Here is a 23633-nt window from a genome sequence, read left to right as displayed (position 1 = left end):
CTATGTCCACAGCAGTTATAAAAAATGGGAACAGCAAGTGGAGGAGCAGCAGGCCGTGTGTGGTGGGTTAAAGTGTGGGAATGTCCACCTCTCCAAATAATATATCCGGCCAGCATGGAAGAGTAGGCCAACAACAACATCCTACAGAGGAGGCCTCCTCCAGAGCTCCCTCGATTGGAAGGCCCTTCCAGCAGCAGTTCCGCGAGCAAGAAATTGCAGGGCTGCGCCTTTAGCGATTCGCCCTGCGTCAACCAAGCAGCAACTGACAGTGGCGTCGTCACGGAGGGATCGTCTCGCTGTGCGTGGATCACCGCGCTCCACCACGGAAATAAGCGCAATCTTTTAAAACAAATAACCACAATCTTTTAAAACAAATAACCACAATCTTTTAAAACAAATCAAGGAGGTTTCAAAAACTACGGGGCGCCAAACTTCAGTGTGAAGCGTCAGCTCAAGATCGCCGTCTTGTACAACAATATCCCGATTGACGTCGTTTCACAAACAAATCGTTACTCAATTATTATTGTTGACACCGCTACTAGCTCGTGATTTGCGTCGGCTCAACCCCACAATCACGTCGCTGTCAGCATCGTCGTCCGTCCGTCTTCATTATCCGTTGTCTCTCAACTTTCGTCTCCACCACCACCGCCACCACCACCGCCTACCCCACCTATAAATCTTTGCGATGAACGTCGTTTCGATATTCGTCGTCGCCCCATTCAGGAACGCATCTCCGAGGCGAGACCGGGGTATTGCTCATCGAGCAGTTTCGGGAAAGGATTTTAACTGAACTTCCCATCACCAGGGCGGGTCCACGTAGCTGAATGGTACCACTTCCACTTTTAAAGCAAGATGGGCTTGTGAATTAAATCGATGTTTAATTTTGTGGTGACAGTTTTAGACAGATGCTGAGAAATCGGAGACTAACAGCTCAACTTCCATGTAATAGGGGCCCAATGATTGACAATTGGAATGCAGAGACTTAAAAACTCTCTTTCTCACAAACTCCGCTCCAAAAAAATGGGGGCGGGGGGGGGGTGGTGGTATATCGCGCACCGCCACTGACTTCTGATGAATCGTATTCAGAAGATAACCGGTTTCAATCATTCAAGAGAGCTGCTACGCAGACGCAGGGGCCCTTCCTCGTGCGGCATTCCACGCACCGCGAATCCGCCGCTGCTGCTTCACACGCGACGCTGTGGCACGGGAGCAGAGCCATCGTCACACACAAGCAAACAAAGCCGTCACCTGTTTCTGTTGATATTTTTGTATTCTCACTTTCGGGCCGTGTTATTGACCGACAGACGTCTTTGTTGTTTGTTGCGCCCACGAAACAACGCGATACCGACAACAACAACAACAACAACAACAAAAACCCAACACACCGTTCGACAAAAGGCCACAACAATGAATAAGCACCAAGGTTTGATTTTAATTTAAGCAGTGAGCTGAAATAACAGTGATGTGTGGTTTTTTTGGCGTATGTATAAAGGGGCCGTCCATAAATGACGTCACGCACCTAGGGGGGGGGTCAGACATTTGTGACGATGTGTGACGAAGAGGGGGGTCAAAAATCGTCCAAAATCGCGTGACGTCATTTATGGACGGCCCCAAAGTGGCAGAGTTTTGCGAGTAAAAGCCGCGCGGGGCACGGTGAGCGTGGCAAGACGGAGCGCCCAAGTGCCATCGTGCCGCCCAGGCTCCAAGCCTCTCCCGAGGAACTTCGTGCCGAGTTCTAGAGGGCAGGTGGCCACGTGCTGCCAAGGGCGATGAAGACTGCGGTCGAGCGACGACCACGTTGATGTTTTCATTCCGAGCGGCCGAAGCGCAATGCTGAGTGATGGAACCGAAGGGGGTTACTAATCTATGACACAATTACAAGACCCCCACCACCCCCGCCTCTGACCTTAACACCTGATGGGGTTCAACAACGATGACGTCGACCTGCTGCTTCACTATTCTGGCAAATCGCCCGATGATGCTGGTTGATGTAATTACCAGCGAAACGTCTCGGTACTCAAAATCGGTGGGCTGAAGTAGTAACTAATTGGCGTTTTGTTTACGTGACAAATCCCTTACTGATTGGCCGTGTCGGGTGGTGGAGGGTTGCGACGCATTTAAACTTACGCGATCTAACCCAAAAGCCTTTATTATGAATATTACGAAGGGGTTAAGACTGTACGTACAAAAAAAAACACACGCCACTGCAATATCACAACAGTCGCACTTGTAAAGCAATTTCCTCCCCCACCACCCCCCACCACACACCCAAGTCATACTTGCAGCAACTATGGATCCATCTTACTGGGCATTTTATTAAAACGGAAACGACTCTAAACGCGGCATACAAATGAATATTGCAAGCGGCCGTTCGCCAGCGCACGGTACGCGGTACGCATTACGCGTCGCAAGCGCCTCGACGAATTGCAAACGGGGACGGGGAGGATTTTCGGTGTCGTCAAAGGAGACGAGTGGAGGAGGAGGAGCGCGTATCGGTCTCCGCGAGGTGGCTGGGCATTCGCGAGCGAAGCCCCCCCCCCCTCTTTCATCAGCATCTCGCACTTATTAAACACCGTCCCGCTTTCACCATCAGCCAGCCACCCCACCGCGAGGCGCTCAGAGCGCGTTGCCGCATTGGACAGGGACCCACGTTCCCTCCTCTCAGAGGGGGCTTCCCACACGGGTCAGCAGTCCACCCGCTTGCTCGCTCGACGTTTGTATCTATTTCTGTTTCACCAGATAAGGCCCACCACCACCACCGAGCTAGCATGGGCCTTGTACAGAAGCGAGCCTGGCTATCACAAATGACGGCTCAGCGGAAAGTGGCTTATCGCGTGGAAATGTATAAACGCGTGTTGTCGATTCTGCATGTGGAGGGAAAAACTGGAGGACCCGGAGAAGAATCCACACGGCCACGGGGAGAACGTGCAGACTCCAAATACACAGCGGGCAGGTGTCAGGGTGGGGATCGAACCCACGGCCTCCCGTATACCAGGCGAGGTAGTTAACATCCCAACTACCGTGGCGACCTCGCTCACTCACGAAAAAAGCCACTCGGGAATCCGCACGGTTCCGCAGAGACGAACTGTCCCACACCTTCTCGAGAGAAAACTCCCACCACCACCGCCACCGCCACCACCATCGCCGCTGCTGCTATAAATGCAGGAAATGACCACCCCCAAAGGGAAGCAGCAGCGCGAGTTGACGGCAGTCGCCGTCTCCGCCACGCGTGGTCAGCGCCCGGCCCAACGGTCCCCGTGAGAAGCGGCGAGGGGAAGAGGGCGGCGAGCGGCCCGCTCCATTTGCTCTCCAGCATCAAGGAGGTGTTTTTGAGAGGCACGTCGTTGTGGCTGAGTAAATGCCACACGCCGCTTTCTGTGGCATTTGATGTTTGCGGGGGGTGGGTGGGGGGAGACATTTAACCACGGGAGCCCTCCCTCCCCCGTCGAGTAGCCGAGACAGCCCCATTGAGACGTTGAGGGGGGGGGGGAGGGGGTGGCTCCCCCTGTCCGAGAGTTGGGAGGGGTAGTTGACCCCCAGCCCAGCTACATGTGTGTTTGTACGACTGTACATTGAACTTCCTACGCACCGTACGTAGCCAACCATGCTAATCGGAAGTGCAGCAAATAACTACTGGTATAATACAATACAAACACTATAATAACCCAATTTGTCCTAACTTTCATCGCAACTTTATGAAGTTGAAATGAAATATTATTTCATAAAACTGTCACGTTTTTTTTTATTTTAACATTGAGAAAATCGTACAATGTATTTTTGTGTGTATATTAAGAACAGCACATTTTCATTTTGTAAGTTCTATATTTTATATACTTCAATTAGAACGTGTAGTGATTCACAAAGCGATGGATGATTACAGTATATGTCATTGGTGAATATTTCAAATGTAAATTCAAAATAAAATATTTTGAAGAAATTATTTGCAACCTCTTTCACAATTTTACATATATTTAATGGCACAGCTTAAATGTCTTTTTTTTACAAGATGTTCATTCAGCGAGTTAATTAATTTAAAACTAAAAAGCATCCCAGACATATATACAATATATACAGCACTATTAACTCAAATTTTCTTTAATCCCAGCAAATAACCTAAACAGCAGCATCACAAAAGAGCATCACGCAGGCACAAGATTACCCCCAATGCGATTTTAATGAAACGGTTGCTGCGTGGAAGGTCGGCATCTGAACCAAGCGCTCTAGGCGGTATCTGCTGGTATAAACGCACGAGGATTTATTTCCTTATTCAAACCAAACTCACACCAGTTGTGTCTGGAACAATGGGTGGGAAAGTTGCAAACTGCAATTTAAGTTTATAAGTGCGCGGCGACAGATAAGAAGCCCCGAGTGCCGCCTGCCATCACCGTCTCATTTGCGAAAGTGCAGCAGCTCCGTGCTGCAATGTTTGTCACGTTGAAGCTGCGAAATCCAGCAAGAGCGGAATGGATCGTCACCAGGCCCACTGCGAGATGCGTGTAGCGGACGAATGCGTCTGAGCCAAGTGGCACACACGTTCCGGCCGATGGTCATATCGCCTCGAGTGTCACACCAGTCCGGTGCCAAAACAGTCTCGGTTCGTGGTGTTCACTGTCGTCTGAATTAGCATGCGGATGCAGCACCTTTGTGCGATACATTTATTTAACATTTAACAAAAAATGTATTGCACGGCGCTCTGTCAGAACTCTGCTGGATGAAAGCCTCCGCACATCGTGTCAGTCACGGGCGGGTTGATTGACCATACTTCACCACGCTGGTCGGTGCGGGTCGGTGAGGCAGGGTGAGACCCAGGGCCGGACTCTCGCCAATGACCTTGGCCGTGACCAGGAATCAAACGCGGGCCGACGAGATCGTAGCGCAGTGCGCTAACCGCTGCGCCACCGCTCCCTCACCGCCGAACACACGTACAATAATAATGGCGAAAAGGCAGCGTCGCCAAAAACGCAAAGATGTAGAAGGTTTTGTTTAAACATTCCGCACGAAGCGTGTCTATTGCGCAATTGTTTATTAAATCGGACGCAATCGCAGCAAACATTTCCTCGGGGCAGCCGGTTGCATGCTAATGCAGTGGAATCGGCGGATATTATTTGCACACAAAGATCTAAAGCACTGCCGTGCCTTACCACTGCGATGCTGCTGCTAAGTGCCAATTAAGATGCGCGTGGTTCAGAGCGATTGTTCCCTGCGCAGAGACAATAACAGTTTTGCCCTAGCCGGGGGAGCCATTCACACGTGCATGCCATTCCGCCGCTCTCTGCTGCCTGCCCCGATGCACCGCTCGCCTCGTTGTGGGCTCGAGCACACCGGAGCCTGCAGGAGGACATCAATTCTTCTCAATTCGTACGGCGCGGCCGTGGCAGAGATAAGCGACGGATTGTGTTGTTATTTGTGTTATTTGTAACCAAAAAGCTCCGCGAGCGTTACGAATCGACGTCCGGTTTTTCGAGAGCCGTTCGACGGCGCTTGTCGATTGCAAGTCGACGGAGGGCTCTGGTGCAGTCCATTCTCGGTGGGCTTGCACGATGAGCAGTGATCGCAGTCACGCAAGGGGAGTACACGTATCTCATTGTTGTTTAGATACACACGGACACCGGCGATTGCGTCTGAAGCGCGCGCTCGACATTGCTTTGGTTTTGGGGCCCTCTGTCGAGTTGATCAATTCCTCACTTTACTGTTGCCACCACCCATGCCTGATGATGCCAAACACTCCACTGTTATTCACCTTGGTTTTTTTTTTAAGGTGACGTATGAATTGTAAAGTTACATCGAAGTTAAAACGAACAAAACTATTTCAATATCTGCAAACGCACACACGTGTAGCGATGCGGTGGCTTTAACCACCAATGCACCGATAGGATTTAGCACAGTGCTGCACTACGGCATTTCAACCATTAACTGTAGAGACCAGCATATCATTTTGGTAATCGCGTCTATAATCAGAAGTCCGTTTTGTATCTCCGCGTATTTATTTAGCGAATGGTTCTGCCTTTCTGGGTCTCGGCCGGACATGATCGTGAGAAGCACTCCAGCTCGACAATAGGGGTCCTGTTGAGCGCAAAAAAATGATATACAAATCGCGATGCGTAGCGACTGTGTGTGTGTATATATACAGGGGGTGGGAGCGGTAGTGTAGAGAGGTTAGCGCACTGCACTACAAACCTGGCGACCCGAGTTCAAATCCCGCTCATGGCCAACAGCAGTGACGATTACTTGAACCGCTCCTCGGCCTCCCCGACTCGCGAACAGCACTTGCCCCAACAGTCTGTTATGCCTACGCGGGGGATCTTTGTCTTTGGCGGGTGCCCTTAAAAAATCGAGGCCACCAAACTGCGGCCCTGAAAGCCCCCGGCGCTAATGCGGCCCTTCGCGCACACGAGCACACGTACAGCGCGTCACCTCTCACTCGCAACAAGGCAAAGATCCCCCGTGCAGCCTTCACAGACTGTAGGGGCAAGTGCTGTTAGCGAATTGCAACCTATGAAGGCCAAAACGACACACGACGGAGTGGGTGGCCAGCACCACGCCCGGCCGCCTTTGTATCCCTCCTTGCGATGTTTACACACCGCACCAGGTACTCATTTGAGGCTGAGTCGACCTAGGGGAGGCCCAGAATCGGTTCAGATAATCGTCACCGGTGTTGGTCGTGAGCGGGAATCGAACTCGGGTGGCCAGGTTCGTAGCGCTGCGCCCTACTGCACTACCACACACACGCACATGCTCGCGCACACGCTCACACACACGCACACGCTCACACACACGCACACGCTCGCACACGCACGCTCCAGCAGGGATGCCGCTGCACTCTTGCACACGCACACACACACACGCACATGTTAGCAAACGCAAGCCTCGGGCATGCATGCCTGTGCCACACACACACTGCAGCGAACAGTGTGGCGAGCCTTAATCACAGAAGGGAAGTCATTTTTTAATGGGCTTATGAGACTCCCTGAGTCCCTTATAAAAACCAATCATTAAAAGCGTATTGAAAATCGCTATTGTGTACCCCTGAATGTTTAAAGGCTATATTTTAAGCTGCAAGTGGGGGGTTCATTATTTCCCATAATTGAAATGTGCAGTGTTTTGGCATTTTACAAAACATCACCTCAAGGCTCTGGCAGAGTTTGAAAAAAAACGTCGCCGGGATAAATCACGAAACGATTGGAGGTGATTTGGTTTTTTTTTCTTTCCGAACCAGATATAAATTTCCAATATATTTTTAAATATGTGACTGCCGAAATGGAAGTAAGGCCACAACATCCATCTTGTATTTGGGAGGGGAGGAGGGGGGGTCAGATGCCTCATTCTTCCAGTGGGCAAGATGCCAGGCGCTTAAAATAATTGGCTACCAACTGAACTGCACGGCCGTCACCACCGCCACCCCCTTCAACACACCCACACTTGGCATGAGCACCGAGACGAGCTCTCGACTGCACTTCCCCCCCATTCTCTCTCTCTCTGGGTGTGGCATTGGCCACAGCGGCGGGGGAAGGGCTCAGGTGCAAGCGAAAAAAAAGTCGCGGGGATTCTCTTCTGCCAGAGATTTTTTTTTCGTGCCGTGGCCCGCGACGTTTTTCAGGAAGCCCTTTCCTACAAAATGTCTGCCACTGCGAGACGGGGTTCGTTTTTGTTGTTGTTAATCCGCCGCGAACGATCCCGTCGCGGGGTGTGAGCGCGAAACGACGGCGTGGAGCGGGGCCCCTCGCATTCAAATTCGGACGTGGCTCGCGTGTGTGTGTGCGTGTGTATGTGTGTGTGCGTGTGTGTGCGTGCGCGTGCGTGTGCGTGCGCGTGTGTGTGTGTGTGCATGTGTGTGTGTGTGTGCGTGTGTATATGTGTGTGTGTGCGTGCGCGTGTGTGTATGTGTGTGTGCGTGCGCGTGTGTATGTGTGTGCGTGTGTGTGTGTGCGTGCGTGATGGGGAGCGGTAGTGTAGCGGTTAGCGCGCTGCGCTATGAACCTGGCGACCTGGGTTCGATTCCCGCTCACGGCTAACACCAGTGACGATTATCTGAACCGGTCCTGGGCCTCCCCTAGGTCGACTCAGCCTTAAATGAGTACCTTGTGCGGTGTGTAAACATCGCCACTGGGGAGACAAAGGCGGTCGGGCGTGGTGCTGGCCACCCACCCCCTCGTGTACCGTTCCGGCCTTCATAGGTGCTCGCTAACAGCACTTGCCCCTACAGTCTGTTAAGGCTATACGGGGGATCTTTGTGTGTGCGCGTGTGTGTACGCATGTGTGTGTATGTGTGTGTATGTGTATGTGCGCGCGTGTGTGTGTGTATGTGTGTGCTCTGCTTGCGAATTAAATCATTGTAACCCCCGTAATGCGCCGCTCGCACAATGACTACGTATATCTCGCCTGCGCATAATGAATACTAAACTATTATTTAGAATTGTTACATTCGTAAGGAAAACAACATTGACTTACCCAAACTGTGATGAACGGGTGAATGTGGCTGAATAATGAAGCACACACGCTGCGTTGTTCTGCTCTCGCCATGCCGACAACCCTTGTTCTCATCGGCGGCTTTGCTTGTTCTATATTTCATCTTGCCTTCTTTCTGTCTCGGATATCCGTTAAAAAGTTATTTTGACCCCAACAATTTCGCAATCAACGGCCAGGATGCATCCACTGCTGGATGATGAAGGCCCGTCCACGCCATCTCTCACGATGTCGCGACCTGATAATCCCACCCCGTGGCCACCGCAGCGACCGCGCCGTCAACCTGCCCATACGATGAAGGATCGAATGGCCGCACATTCAACGAACGGGTTGTGTGGATTACTGGGAATATACCAAGTATGTCCAAGTGTGAGCAAAACAACCGGACTACGCATTCTCTTGAAATTGCCTCCACCGCCACCTCGCCCCCCCCCCCAGCACCAAGGAAAGGTCCCGCATCATTCCAGCCGTACATCTGCCTTTCTCTTTAAGAGCTTCACGCCGTGTGCTGGACATGTGCCTCTTTAACGCTTTAATTGTGGTTCACACCAAGGCTGCTGCGAGGTGCGACACTCGCTCTCTGGCTCTCTCTCTCTCGGAGGGAGAGAGCCACTTGTGCGCGTCGCACCGCGGGTTCTGCTGACAAACAGCTGCCAGGGCGTCAAAGTGACACAGAGCTGTTGTCCATTGTCCCAAACACGGAGTGCAGATAGCAATCTCCTGGTCGCCACCGTTACAGTGGCTGGCCCTTCGTTATAGTGGCTGACTGATTGTTAGAGTGGCTGACTGATTGTTAGAGTGGCTGACTGATTGTTAGAGTGGCTGACTGACTGTTAGAGTGGCTACCCGTTCGCTAGAGTGGCTTGCCGATCTGCTAAACCCATCGCTTGATTCGCATCCCCCCTTTGTATACCACCGCTACGTGGGGTGACATTTATCCAATAATGGTTACGCAAAACTGTTTTTTTTGTCAAACCTCCCACTCAAGGAGGCAAACACCTGCAGTTTTGGGTCACGGCCTCCGGTTTAATGATTTCTCCTAGCCAACCGTGCCGGTTTTTTTACGCCTGCCATTCAGTGGCCGCAATCTCATAAGTAGTCTGTCTCCAGCGCCGTCAGATTCAGTCGGCCGCTCATATTCCTTCGGCTTTATTCACTTCAACAACCAGAGTGACGGCTGGCACGCACACACTCTCTCTCTGTGTGTGGCTGTTTTTCTTCTTCCTTTTTACAAGGAAAGCCAAAGGCATGGAGGGCAACTAAAGGGGTTTTCTCCTCGCACAGAAAAAAAGTAAGGATTATTCCGGTAAAAATTTTATGACTGCGCTGAGAAACAAAAGCCAGCCGGCCGTTGGCTCGCTCACGCAGAACAAAACGTGCAACATTCAGCATCCCCCCCCTCCAGCATCCCCCCCCCTCCAGCATCCCCCCCCCTCCAGCATCCCCCCCCCCTCCAGCATCCCCCCTCCAGCATCGCCCCCCCCCTCCAGCATCCCCCCCCCCCTCCAGCATCCCCCCCCCCCTCCAGCATCCCCCCCCCTCCAGCATCGCCCCCCCCTTCTCCAGCATCGCCCCCCCTCCAGCATCGCCCCCCCCTCCAGCATCGCCCCCCCCCCCCCTCCAGCATCGCCCCCCCCTCCAGCATCGCCCCCCTCTCCAGCATCGCCCCCCCCCCTCCAGCATCGCCCCCCCCTCCAGCATCGCCCCCCTCTCCAGCATCGCCCCCCCCCCTCCAGCATTGCCCCCCCCCCCTTTCCAGCATCGCCCCCCCCTCCAGCATCGCCCCCCCTACAGCAGCTGCCCCCCCCCCATCCCTCGGCACAGTTGGCGGAAAAGGTTCCGTGGATGCGACTGGCGCGGCAGACAGAGGCTGGCTTTGTCCGAAAAATTCCTTTGATATGTAAATGGCGGGGACGGCGCTAACTCACTTGTAATAACCAGAGCGGCTGGCAGCGGGCAGAGGAGTGCGCATAGACGTTACTACTACATCCCCAGAGCGCCACGCGCCATGTCGCGACCGCGCTCGGCGGATACGCGCACACGGCATCCCCCGAACATCGCTCACAACGGGCTTTGCTTTCTCCGTCTTGGCGTGAGAATTGTAGTTGTATTCGGGATATTTCACAGACGCACAGACACCCGCCCACACTCGCATGCAGTCAATGTGTGTACACAATCGTGTGCGGTTGGCGTTACAGATATTTGCCTAAAAAAAATGTTCTTCGAGGAAAAAAATACAATTTCTAATTTTGCTGTGTAAGAATTCCTGAAAACAGGTTGCGTCGATCCACTAAAATGTTAAAGATGTATATGTAACTATATGTATGTATATATACGTGCAATTCTCAATATCCTACAAATATCATTGAGGTATGGAAATGCCTCGAATAGGATTTTAAGTAGCGATTAGGAGGGCGTCAAATGTCAACGATTATGAATGGGGTTTAAAAAGGCGATCATGCGAACCAGCGGACTGGGACGTGTGGTTCGTCTTTTCAGTAAACGGGGTATTTGAGATACCCAAGCATGTTTGGAGTCAAGATGAATCTTTTTATGTTAACAGGATTAAAATATGCGTCATAAATAACGAGCTGTGGTCAATCCACTGTTAGATGGTGGCTTCCCCCCCTCAAAATGCCGTCGCCATCCGACGTTTAAAATGCCGAATTCATTAAAATGCCAAAATCGTCTCACGCTCTTATCTTCGTAAATTCGCGAAAGTAACAACATAGGAATTAAACACAAAAAATATTTGTCGTAAAAAAAAAGACAATTATCGTAAACGAACGTGCCAACAGCTTCACACGCCTCCCGATTTCACCGTAAATTGTGAAAGAAAACGCTACGCGTGCGTGCGAGAGAGAGAGAGGGGACGAATTTTACCGCAACACAGTTGTGGAATTATTAACTTGTAAATACACTTACATTACAAACATTAACGTTAAACAAACACCGCCGCCCCCCGTCTCCATCGAGCAACCTCCACGCAACCGCGCTGGGGCGCCGCATCGAATTATCATTCCTCTCTCCGCAAAAAAAGAAGCGATTGAGGATTTAAAAATATATATGACATCAGAAAACGCATTTACGGCCAAACTTGATGCCTTGTCCTGCTCGCTCGAACCAGGCACACGAGAGAATGGGAATCCTGAAGCACACCGGGGGAGAAGGGCATACGGCTTTGAGTCCCAGGATTATCGTCGATTCTTCCCCGGGACACGCACACAAACGACGTGGAACCCCGCGGGCATCCAAGCCAGGAGTAGCAGCAGGATGATGATGAGGATGAGGAGGAGGTCACAGACAAAAGGGGCGATGTTTGCTGGAGAGGTGAATGGCGCTTACCTGGCAAGCGCTGCTGTCGAGAATGCGGGACGTCTTCTTCCACGAGCGTCACTCTCACGGCGAGAGGATGGTGGGCTGGTGGACGCAAGGAAATAAGGACGCCGGGGGGGGGGGGTGGACGGGTATCTAGGTAGGGTTGGTGGGTACACAGCTTCTTTCTCGACTGGCCGATCTTTAGAGAAAGAAGCAGGGAGAGAGGGAGGAGGGGGTGTGATGATGGGGGGAGGGGGGAAGCTGGACCCCCGTGGCTTCTCTCGTGTTGTGTCCCCTCCTCCTCGGCTGTTCGGCAGCGGCGTGGCACGGATCAGCGCGGCGGTCCGCAATCCCAACGGCCGCGGGCAGCAAGCAGCGCCGCAGCGCTTCACGATGGGGCCGCTGCTGCTGCTGTGGCGGCGGTCGCCGTTCTCTCAGCGGCTGTGCGCGGCCCCCGCTCGGCCGCGAGAAGCCGCGACGGCGGCGGTGGCGGTGGCCTGCCCTGGGAACGCGCCGGCCGGGAGCCCCGATGATGGTTTGGCGAACGCGCGCAAGCACCGCTCTTCGCGAATGACAGCCAAATTGCTCGCATTTCTTGAGAATGATTGCACGCGGGGGCAGCGCAAAAGCCCGCGGCGGACCACCGCGGCGCGGATTCGCTCCGCGAAACTCCCCGTCCCGAGCGGCGCGACTCGCGTTCCACGGAGCCCTCTTCGGCGCGCGGCTCCTGAGCCGCGATATTCAAGGGCCGTTGACACGGGGCGCGTCTGTCGCCGGAGTGACTGCCGGTGATCGCGCCAATCCTATTGTTTGGACCGTCCGCTCCGGCCGCGCGGGCTCCGGCTCCGCGTTTTTGGCGCAGCCCGGGCTATTGATCTTGTTGAGTCTGCGCTGCGGCAGCGCCGCTGCTGGGATGAGAAGGGGAGAGAGGGGAGCGTGGGGTAGGAGGAGGATGCGGAGAGAGAGCGAGAGCGGGGGGTGGGGTGGTGGTGGTGGTAATGGATGGAGGGAGCGCTACACGGGACGCTGCCGGGGCTGCAGCCTTCAGCTGCTGGCTCTCCCCCCGGCAGCCGGAATGTTTACTCACAAAATGGAAGGCGACGCATCCGCCAGCGCTTTGCGAAGGAGGGCAAAGCGACTCCCACGCTGTGCGCGTTCAATAACCCCTGGGCGAGCGGCGGCGCGAGACATCGGCAGTGGTGAGGAGTGAGCCGGGAGTTGTAATCGCAGCGAGCGGGAGAGGTGGTGGTGCGGGCGATGTCTGGGCCCTCGCTGGTGGATGTTGGGCCGGTTTGTTAACATTACGGGGTCGGGATTGTGTCTGCGTGGCTCGGGTGGGTGAGGATGGCTGCGGAGCTATCGCTCTACTAGGCTTAGTTTGTTTGGGGTTCGTGCTCACGCTTTTCTTGAGAAGGGTTTTTGCGTGTTTTAGTTCATTGTCTCATACCTGTCAACCCCATATCGGTGCCCTAACTTATTACAGACCAATTCACACCTTATAGGTCACCCCGTGGCCTTATAGATCTCAGCGTTCATCCTGCAAAGTCCAACATCAAAGGAGAAACAGCACACACACGGGGTAAAGCCCGTGCTTCATTGGAGTTGGGGTCGAGTGTTAATGGTGCTATGGTTGTGGCGGTTTGGTTGGCGAGTGTGGTTGAGTGTTATGGTGCAATTGGCTATAGTTTGAAAGCATTTCGATATTGTTTGTTGAACACGCGAGAATTGTTTGTCGGGAGAAAATGTAATTTTGAAAGAAAAAAAATAAGAAATATACATTTGAGATATGACCCCTCTAAGATTCGCTGACGACACCGTCGTTAATTGTAACGTGCGATGATAAAACAGCGGGTGATTCAAAGAGCCACGCGGTTCCCCGGTGCTGCTGGAGCAATGCGAGCCAAAAACAAACGGCACGAAACAACAAGTTCGCTAAACAACCGAATGTGTCAATTGAACGGACACAATCGGAAAAGAGCAGCAGGAATATGAATATCCCGGGCGATTGTCAAATGTGCGGACATGATCAAAGCGATGAAATGAAGAGGCAAGCGACAACAGAGTTGGAGTGCTTTTAGAAATGTGATCATGAAAAGCAACATACCATCAGTGCCTGGAGAAGAGCTGCTCGTTTTATCGGTGCTCATTACCTGCCATGATGCACGGACGGATACAAACAGACTCTGATAAAGAATTTGAAAGAAGAAGAAGAAAAAACATCTCCAAAGCACGCAACGAAAGAATGGGAGAGACACAACAACAACAAAGGGAGCAGCGTGGAAGAGACCACAAACACAATTCCTGTTGACTGTCGACAAGATTGGGGAGGCACCCAGGTGTGTGTCATGTCCTGACAGTCGGTGCAGCAAATGTGAACGCCGTTTCGTCTCTGTGGGATGGAGTGTCGTTCCATCTGTATGGGATGGAGTGTTGTTCCATCTGTATGGGATGGAGTGTTGTTCCCCCTGTATGGGATGGAGTGTTGTTCCATCTGTATGGGATGGAGTGTTGTTCCCCCTGTATGGGATGGAGTGTTTCTCCCCCTGTATGGGATGGAGGGTTTCTCCCCCTGTATGGGATGGAGTGTTGCTCCCCCTGTATGGGATGGAGTGTTTTGCTCCCCCTATATGGGATGGAGTGTTTCTCTCACCTGTATGGGATGGAGTGTTGTTATATCTGTATGGGATGGAGTGTTTTGCTCCCCCTGTATGGGATGGAGTGTTTTTCTCACCTGTATGGGATGGAGTGTTTTGCTCCCCCTGTATGGGATGGAGTGTTTTTCTCACCTGTATGGGATGGAGTGTTTTGCTCCCCCTGTATGGGATGGGGTGTTGCTCCGCCTGTATGGGATGGAGTGTTCCATCTGTATGGGATGGAGTGTTTTGCTCCCCCTGCATGGGATGGAGTGTTTCTCTCACCTGTATGGGATGGAGTGTTTTGCTCCCCCTGTATGGGAAGGAGTGTTTTGCTGCCCCTGTATGGGAAGGAGTGTTTCTCCCCCTGTATGGGATGGAGTGTCGCTCCATCTGGCACATGCAAACGCGCATTTATTTGGTCGAAAACATCTGAACATATTCATATTTGACCATACTTCACGTTTTCCATTGCGAGTTGGTGGAGGAGTGAGTGAGTGCTGGACAACATTCGGGATTGCTGCTGCTCTCCCCTCTACTGCCGACAACACCGACTACACCTACAACACCAACTACACCTACAACACCAATTACACCTACAACACCGACTACACCTACAACACCAACTACACCTACAACACCAATTACACCTACAACACCAACTACACCTACAGCAACAACTACACCTACAACACCAACTACACCTACAACACCGACTACACCTACAACACCTACTACACCTACAACGCCTACTACACCTACAACACCGACTACACCTACAACACCTACTACACCTACAACACCGACTACACCTACAACACCTACTACACCTACAACACCGACTACACCTACAACACCTACTACACCTACAACACCAACTACACCTACAACACCAACTACACCTACAACACCGACTACACCTACAACACCTACTACACCTACAACACCTACTACACCTACAACACCGACTACACCTACAACACCTACTACACCTACAACACCAACTACACCTACAACACCTACTACACCTACAACACCGACTACACCTACAACACCTACTACACCTACAACACCAACTACACCTACAACACCTACTACACCTACAACACCAACTACACCTACAACACCGACTACACCTACAACACCTACTACACCTACAACACCTACTACACCTACAACACCAACTACACCTACAACACCTACTACACCAACTACACCTACAACACCGACTACACCTACAACACCGACTACACCTACAACACCTATTACACCTACAACACCGACTACACCTACAACACCTATTACACCTACAACACCTATTACACCTACAACACCTACTACACCTACAACACCGACTACACCTACAACACCTACTACACCTACAACACCAACTACACCTACAACACCGACTACACCGACTACACCGACAACACCGACTACACCTGCAACACCGACCACACCTACAACACCAACTACACCTACAACACCTACTACACCTACAACACCTACTACACCTACAACACCAACTACACCTACAACACCTACTACACCTACAACACCAACTACACCTACAACACCGACTACACCTACAACACCGACTACACCTACAACACCGACTACACCTACAACACCTACTACACCTACAACACCTACTACACCTACAACACCAACTACACCTACAACACCTACTACACCTACAACACCAACCACACCTACAACACCTACTACACCTACAACACCGACTACACCTGCAACACCGACCACACCTACAACACCAACTACACCTACAACACCTACTACACCTACAACACCGACTACACCTACAACACCGACTACACCTACAACACCAACTACACCTACAACACCTACTACACCTACAACACCTACTACACCTACAACACCGACTACACCTGCTACACCTACTTCACCTACAACACCAACTACACCTACTACACCTGCAACACCTACTACACCTACAACACCAACTACACCTACAACACCTACAACACCAACTACACCTACAACACCGACTACACCTACAACACCGACTACACCGACTACACCTACTACACCTACTACACCTACTACACCTACAACACCAACTACACCTACAACACCTACTATACCTACAACACCTACTATACCTACAACACCTACTACACCTACAACACTAACTACACCTACAACACCTACTACACCTACAACACCTACTACACCTACAACACCAACTACACCTAAAACACCTACTACACCTACAACACCGACTACACCTACAACACCGACTACACCTACAACACCAACTACACCTGCAACACCTACTACACCTACAACACCAACTACACCGACAACACCAACTACACCTACAACACCAACTACACCTACAACACCGACTACACCTACAACACCTATAACACCGACTACACCTACAACACCAACTACACCTACAACACCAACTACACCTACAACACCTACTACACCTACAACACCGACTACACCTGTCGTCAACATGGCGGTCGCCCATCCGAGCACTATCCAGGCTCAACACCGCTTCGCTTCTGTGATCTGACGAGATCAGGTGCAGTGGGGCGATTAAGTAAATATCACAGCTCGTCTTAAATGTCAGGATTTTTATAGATATATACATAGGCCAAGCAGGTGCCTTTTCTTGTCTCAATCACCCGCCAGGCTCCAAGGGCCAGTTGTCCAAGCGAGAGGGGAGGGTTGGGGTTCGGGCCTTCAAAGCCAACGCTTTATGAATAATTAAATACACGGGTCCGTGATGGAATACAACGGCTCAGTGATGTGCAACTTTGTTGAAAAACAGAAGCAAATAAGTTGGTGATGTCAAACACGGTGTGTTACGCAACACTTTGTTTGTGACGTGAACACGCACGTGTCGAGTTGTCCCTCGTTATTCGCGAGGGACACGTTCCGGAGATGCTCGTGAAGAGGCAATGATATTGGCCAACGAAAACTAATCTTTGAAAGAATTACCTTAAATAAATACGTAAATAAACTATTAAATACGTGAAAATAAAAATTGGTGATAATAAACATCAAGTAAATACATATTTAATATTGACTTAAAGCTTTCGTGACTGCAGGAATTCATACTCGTTGGGTCTTTCTGTAAAGTCACGTGGGTAGAACAATAATATAATTAAAAAATCACGATGTTTCGATCGCAGCACAAGGAAGATTGCTCATTCGAAACTTGTGAATGTAATGAGCCAGTCCGAATCAACTTTATTTCCACTATTGCTCAGTTGTTTTGAAAAAAGAAAATCTCCTTGTATAGGTGCAGTTTGATGCAACGGTTCTCAACATCTTTGGTTTGGTGGCCCCCCTGTCAAGACCACGTGTCCCCCCCCACCCCCGTCCAAGCCCCGCACATCCGATCGGCACGGTTGGATACGTACGGTGGGAAAGAAATTCAACATACATACGAACAAGCACCACACTTGTTTCATGCCGTGTATTCGTGCTTTGTCACACCGCGATGCCGTGGTACTGACATTCCCTGCGCACATTCAACATTTCTCCCGCACGGTATGCGTGCCGAAGCCTATAGACCCCCGCCCTAAAGTCTCTCGTGCCCCCCCTGGTCCCATGGGTTGAGAACCGCTGGGCGAATGATTCAAGAAAGTGTATCCCTGGAGCAGGGTACACATTCGTTCATTGCCAGAGCCTGTTGTGGAAATTCCACATTTTTCAAGGCGATAATCGGTCTACCCACAGAGCCACCATTGCTGACTTGCCGCTAAGTGCTACTCAATTTGTCAAACCCTGGAGAGATGAAGGGCTGAGTCGATCCCCCGACTGGAATTTGAACCCCGCGATCTCGTGATTGTTGAGTCAAGCACCCTAACCACAGCGCCATCCAGCTGTAATGCTAATGTTCAATTTTAATGTTCAGCCGTATTCCGAGCCTGAGGCAACTAAAGGATTATTATGGTTTAGTGCTAAAGTCGGCACTGTTTTGTTCCTTTCCACTTCCCTACAAATACCTGCTGGTCCTTTTTTTTCTTGCATCGTGTATATTTTTTTTGTCACGAACCCGAGCATCATTTGCGGCCCATTGCACTTTTGGCTTTTCAACGTGGCCCGCCACGGTTGAGCGTACAACGGACAAGCGACGAAATTCACCCCCCACCACCGCCCCCGTATTTTTGTGAGGTTAAAATAACTCGTAACCACATAAACCCAATTAAACCTGTTTCAGCGTTTCAAAAGAGTGAGCAGTAAATGCTTGGCTATGAATTAATAACTGGACGCGCTTGTTAAAAATTACGATTTCGATTCAATATTAATGCTGCTTGGGACGAGTAATTACTCCGAAGCTGTGGCCGCTACACCGCCGTCTCGTGTTTGTCATGCCCGACGCTTTCCGTCTACAAACAATACCTGTGCACGTGGACATTCCAGATTAAACAACCGGTTTAATTTTCACCACACAGCACGATTGTAATGCCAGGAAACAGATGACAAAGAAAGGCTTGCAGTTCATAATTGGGCTTTGGGCCTCTAAGGCTGCATTAAAGACCTATCAAGTTGTCTCTAACAACGGGCGATCAATTACTCCTTGCATCCCCCAAAAGAATATTTTAAACCTTTGGTTAAGTAAATCTATTCTAGATTGCATGGGTGCCAGTTGTCTTATCTGTTGCCAATTGCTTCATGCGTATCAGTCAAACAGCTGCCTGCTGGAGACTGGGCAAAGCCAGCTTCGTCCGTTCCATCTCAATCTGCCCCAGGAAATGAAACTAGATTATTTTTCTACTTTCATTAATTGCTTAATAACATTTTTTTTTCATTCTAACGCTTGTGAAGCTAATTAAAGAACCATTTTTACCTCCAGCCAATTCTCACACTAAACTGGATAACTTTTCCTCTCCTGGCCACTGTGTCCGTAAGGTGTAAACAAATCCCTTGCACATTTCTCATTGAGCTCGACCAAGGAGAAATTGTGTCAGCTCCCCCTCCCCAGTGATGGCTGTGTCTGGCTCGGCAGACTGCTTATCTGAGGTCAGGACATACATAAATTCCTGAACATTCACTTCCTGTCACACGTTGGAAAGATGCATTGGCAGTTCATCCTTCAGAACTCATCACATACTTGGCTTCTAATTCTGGAGTAATTAGCACGCTGCAGGTTCTCTCTGTCATCATAATCATCGGCCACGATCAATCCACCGTTGGATGAAGGCAGCGGCAATCCATCTCAGCGTCTACACACCAGCTGATTTCAGCGCTCCGTCTCTGCGGTGGACAGCCTCTCGTGCATCTTCCCTTGACTGCCACTGCGCCGTTCGTCTCGACTGCAGACCGCCATCAATTTGGTGTCTCTGATTTGCATTTTTTTACCCTGATCCATGTGTTCCTCTGTCCGTCACTCAACGTTCAGGCACGGAATTACTCCGTGTTCATTTGCACACTTTTATTAAAGGTAATTTACTTCAACAATATGTCACAGAAGGGCAATGTACGCAAATTGAATGTTTCTTCCTTGGATAATTTTGTATTTATGTTTGTAGATTTTTTTTGCGTTCCTTCAAGAGCCCAGAAAAGGGACATCACAGAGGGGAGATGCAAGTTACGAACTTGCGACCAACGGGCAACAATAACGCCCTCAAACTCGGGCACCGTCCCGAGGCACCTTGAGCTCGCTGCCCTGCCCACAGTCGGGGGGGGGGACAACGATGGGGGGCAGAAGATTCGTGGGGAAGGGGGGAAAAAAGAGGACAGAGGACGTGGAACAAGATCACCAAACAAAGCAGGAAATGAAGTAACGTTAGCGGGATGTCTGGGTTTATCCGTTCTTGTTTTCGCCTCGGAGCAACGATCACCAGCTAATCGCGACGATGTTTCAGTGTCGGGAGTCTTCCTGAAGTATTTTGGCAAAGTGAGTTCGGTTTTTATAAAACCTCGCACGCGGAACAGCGCAACTGTGAAAAACCCTACGCCCTAGTCGAAGATATTCCACTATTAAAGAAACATTTTAAAGGATGTAACTTCCTTATAACTGACAATATGTGGGATTAAAAGTAGAGGAAGGCATGGTTATGTTATTATGATACATATCAGAACAAGTATATAGCGCATGATATTATATAACAAGAATAGAGCACAGACACTTTACAATCATTATGGGGTGGAAAACTACATTTCCCCGAGGCAAACTCAAATGCCCTGCCAAGCACGTTACGTTGTTGCGATATTGTACACTTTGAGGGAACACGGCAACACTCGCATTATCTTATTGAAAAACATACATTGTTTTTTTTACTCAGATATACCGGACAGCTTTCCCTCGCTTTGTGCGGAATCATTGACACTACAGATGCACAAATCGCACAGACTGAACCCTGCAAGAGCGCAGCAACACCTCTATATATTTTAGTTGCGCTATCTCGCAGCACGTGTCTGATCCACGTGTCATCATTGCAAAAATGCAACGGTTGTAAATGTCCATTTTCTGGATCAGATACGGGAATATTGAGAGAGAGAGAGATTGAACAAAGATGGAATGTCTTGCAAAGACGCGTGGAGAGATGCACGACAGCCAATGCACAAGACTGGTGATGGCAAACTTCAAACTATAAAACTAAACTATTGTTTATTTTACCAGGTAAGGCCCCACAGAGCTATGTAGCTCTTTTTCAGATGCGACCTGGCCACATGCTAACGAAGTGGCTTTTCACGTGGATATTTCTAGCAGCTGAATACTCTAAACGCGTGATGTTGATTCCAAATGTGGAGGAAAACACCGGAGGACCCGAAGAAAAACCCACACGACCACGGGGAGAACATGCAAACTCCCAATATACAGCAGGCGTCAGGGTCGGGATCGAACCCACAACCTTCTGTATACCAGGCGAGGTAGTTAACATCTCGCTACTGTGGTGTCCATGGAGAGATGGAGTGAAGAAATCAGTTCACGTGCAGGAGTCTCACCGTGGCATCGCATGACCACGAGGGATCACGTTGTCATGGGGAGGCCTTCACCCAGAAGTGTATAGACCATGGCTCATGATGATTTTATGAGAACAGACATGGAGAGTAATGCGGTACAAACGTAAGGCGTGAATGACAATAACTTGACGGCAACTCTCCCCATACATTTTCTTCGACACACCACATTCATTAAACATAAGAGAGATTTCGATTGCGTAAGACAATAAAATAAAAGTTAGCTGTAATAATAGCTAGCTTTGACCGTATTCTCTGGATGACAAGATGCTCTGGAAATGAAGACATCACAAAATATTAATGGTAGGTTTTTACCCTTTTAACTGGTACAAAACTGACACCTTTATTCAAGGGATCATGTTTGCAATGACCACAACACAAGTAGTCAATAAAGCAAACAAAAATAATCAACTCTGATAAGGATAATAATATGCACTGTCCTTGAAGTTGATTGGCCCACACCCGAGACGGCTTTCTTTAGAGCCTAGTCCCCATTGGTGTAGGGCCAGATGACACCAGAAGGCGTACAACTCACCAATGGGGACTAGGCTCTAAAGAAAGCCGTCTCGGGTGTGGGCCAATCAACTTCAAGGACAGTGCATATTATTATCCTTATCAGAGTTGCTTATTTTTGTTTGCTTTATTGACTGTTGTGGTCATTGCAAACATGATCCCTTGAATAAAGGTGTCAGTTTTGTACCAGTTAAAAGGGTAAAAACCTACCATTATATTTTGCCACTGGTAAAAGAGATCTCATAGTGTAAATGTTTACCCCGAACTCTCAATACTCTGATATTGCACTGTTTTTGAGTTGTACGCCTTCTGGTGTCATCTGGCCCTACACCAATGGGGACTAGGCTCTAAAGAAAGCCGTCTCGGGTGTGGGCCAATCAACTTCAAGGACAGTGCATATTATTATCCTTATCAGAGTTGATTATTTTTGTTTGCTTTATTGACTACTTGTGTTGTGGTCATTGCAAATATGATCCCTTGAATAAAGGTGTCAGTTTTGTACCAGTTAAAAGGGTAAAAACCTAACATTATATTTTGCCACTGGTAAAAGAGATCTCATAGTGTAAATCACAAAATATTGTCGGAATGTCAATAAAGTTAGGCAGAGCTGGTTACAAACACACACATACACACATACACACACATACACACACACATACACACACAACAACAACCGCCATTCGCCACTAAGTGGCGGTGACGTCACCACGACGCTTGTGCCAGGCCATGTGCACCTTGAGGCCACGTGAAGTGTCGAACGCCCGCTGGCAGGAGGTCACGGGGCAGACCCAGGTGCCACGGGTCGACTGACCGAGATGACCGAGATGACTGGCTGATGCACCACCTGTGCCCCCTACTGTACCAACTTGCTGTGCTTTAGCCACCCGGCGCTCCGCTCGTTGTTGTGAGTGTCGCTCCTCCCCCCTCCGTTGTTGGAGGGCGACTGCCTCCAACTGCCCAGTAGCGTCCTTCACGAGCCTCCTCCACTGAGGCCGATCTTGACACCGCTGGTACCAGTCATCGGCAAGTCCACTCAGCTCCACGTCCTCCTGTACCACATCACTCCATCTCTTCTCTAGCCCGTGCCGCGCCCGTTTAGCCCCCTCGATCCGGCCGAACAAAAGCTGTTTAGGCATGCGGTGGCTGGGCATGCGGGCTACATGACCCAGCCAACGCAGCCTTGCCTGCCGGAGGAGCTCACACACACACACACCTCCTAGAATGTAAGACGCACCCACGACTGTTCTTTGAAATACGCGTGAGAAAAATGTGCCTTATCATCCGAAATAGGTGTTAATTTAAAATTGCATTGCCTAGGGCAAATGGCTTTTTGTTACTTTAAACGAAATGTCTTGCTTTTCATATCCTGTAAAGTGTTGGGCGTTCATGGCAATCGTATTGTGTGTAGAGCGCTCAGAGAGACACCTTTATCGATGTGTAGTGCGCTATATATATAAATAAATAAGTATTGATTTGTTGATTGAAGGATAAGGGTTTGCATTATTAATTCGAACCAAGAAATATAACTTGCTATAAAAATGCAAACACGTTTCCCTCCCACATCTCTTTCCCGGGGCTTCAATTGGGCCTAAACAAATTGGCCCTTGCCAGCCGTACTCCTTGCTTAGTCACTGGATCATTCACCCTGTATCCGCACTGGTGTTCTCTACCTCCGTTTAACGTCGCCTAATCTACACGCACGCACGGGATACCCAGTCCGCATTAAGCTAGCGCGGG

At 50.1% G+C, this 23633-nt stretch overlaps 1 protein-coding gene across 2 annotated transcripts in view; it reads right to left on the bottom strand.

Moving 5' to 3' along the window:
• Nucleotides 1-12733, bottom strand: part of LOC144733339 (adhesion G protein-coupled receptor L2-like) — a 351793-nt gene extending 339060 nt beyond the window's left edge. Inside the window, exon 1 of one of the 2 annotated variants that reach the window (XM_078615186.1) lies at nt 11809-12733. The gene's annotated coding sequence lies outside the window, so the exon portion shown is untranslated. The remainder of the gene's footprint in view (nt 1-11808) is intronic. The other variant, XM_078615187.1, reaches the window with a different exon arrangement.
• Nucleotides 12734-23633: the final 10900 nt, after the last annotated feature.

The sequence above is a fragment of the Lampetra planeri genome, chromosome 46 (genome assembly GCF_965212315.1).
Source record: "Lampetra planeri chromosome 46, kcLamPlan1.2.h2, whole genome shotgun sequence".
Lineage (NCBI taxonomy): Eukaryota > Metazoa > Chordata > Hyperoartia > Petromyzontiformes > Petromyzontidae > Lampetra > Lampetra planeri.
The sequence above is the reverse complement of the archived record's forward strand: the minus strand, read 5'-3'. Positions and strand labels throughout refer to the sequence as shown.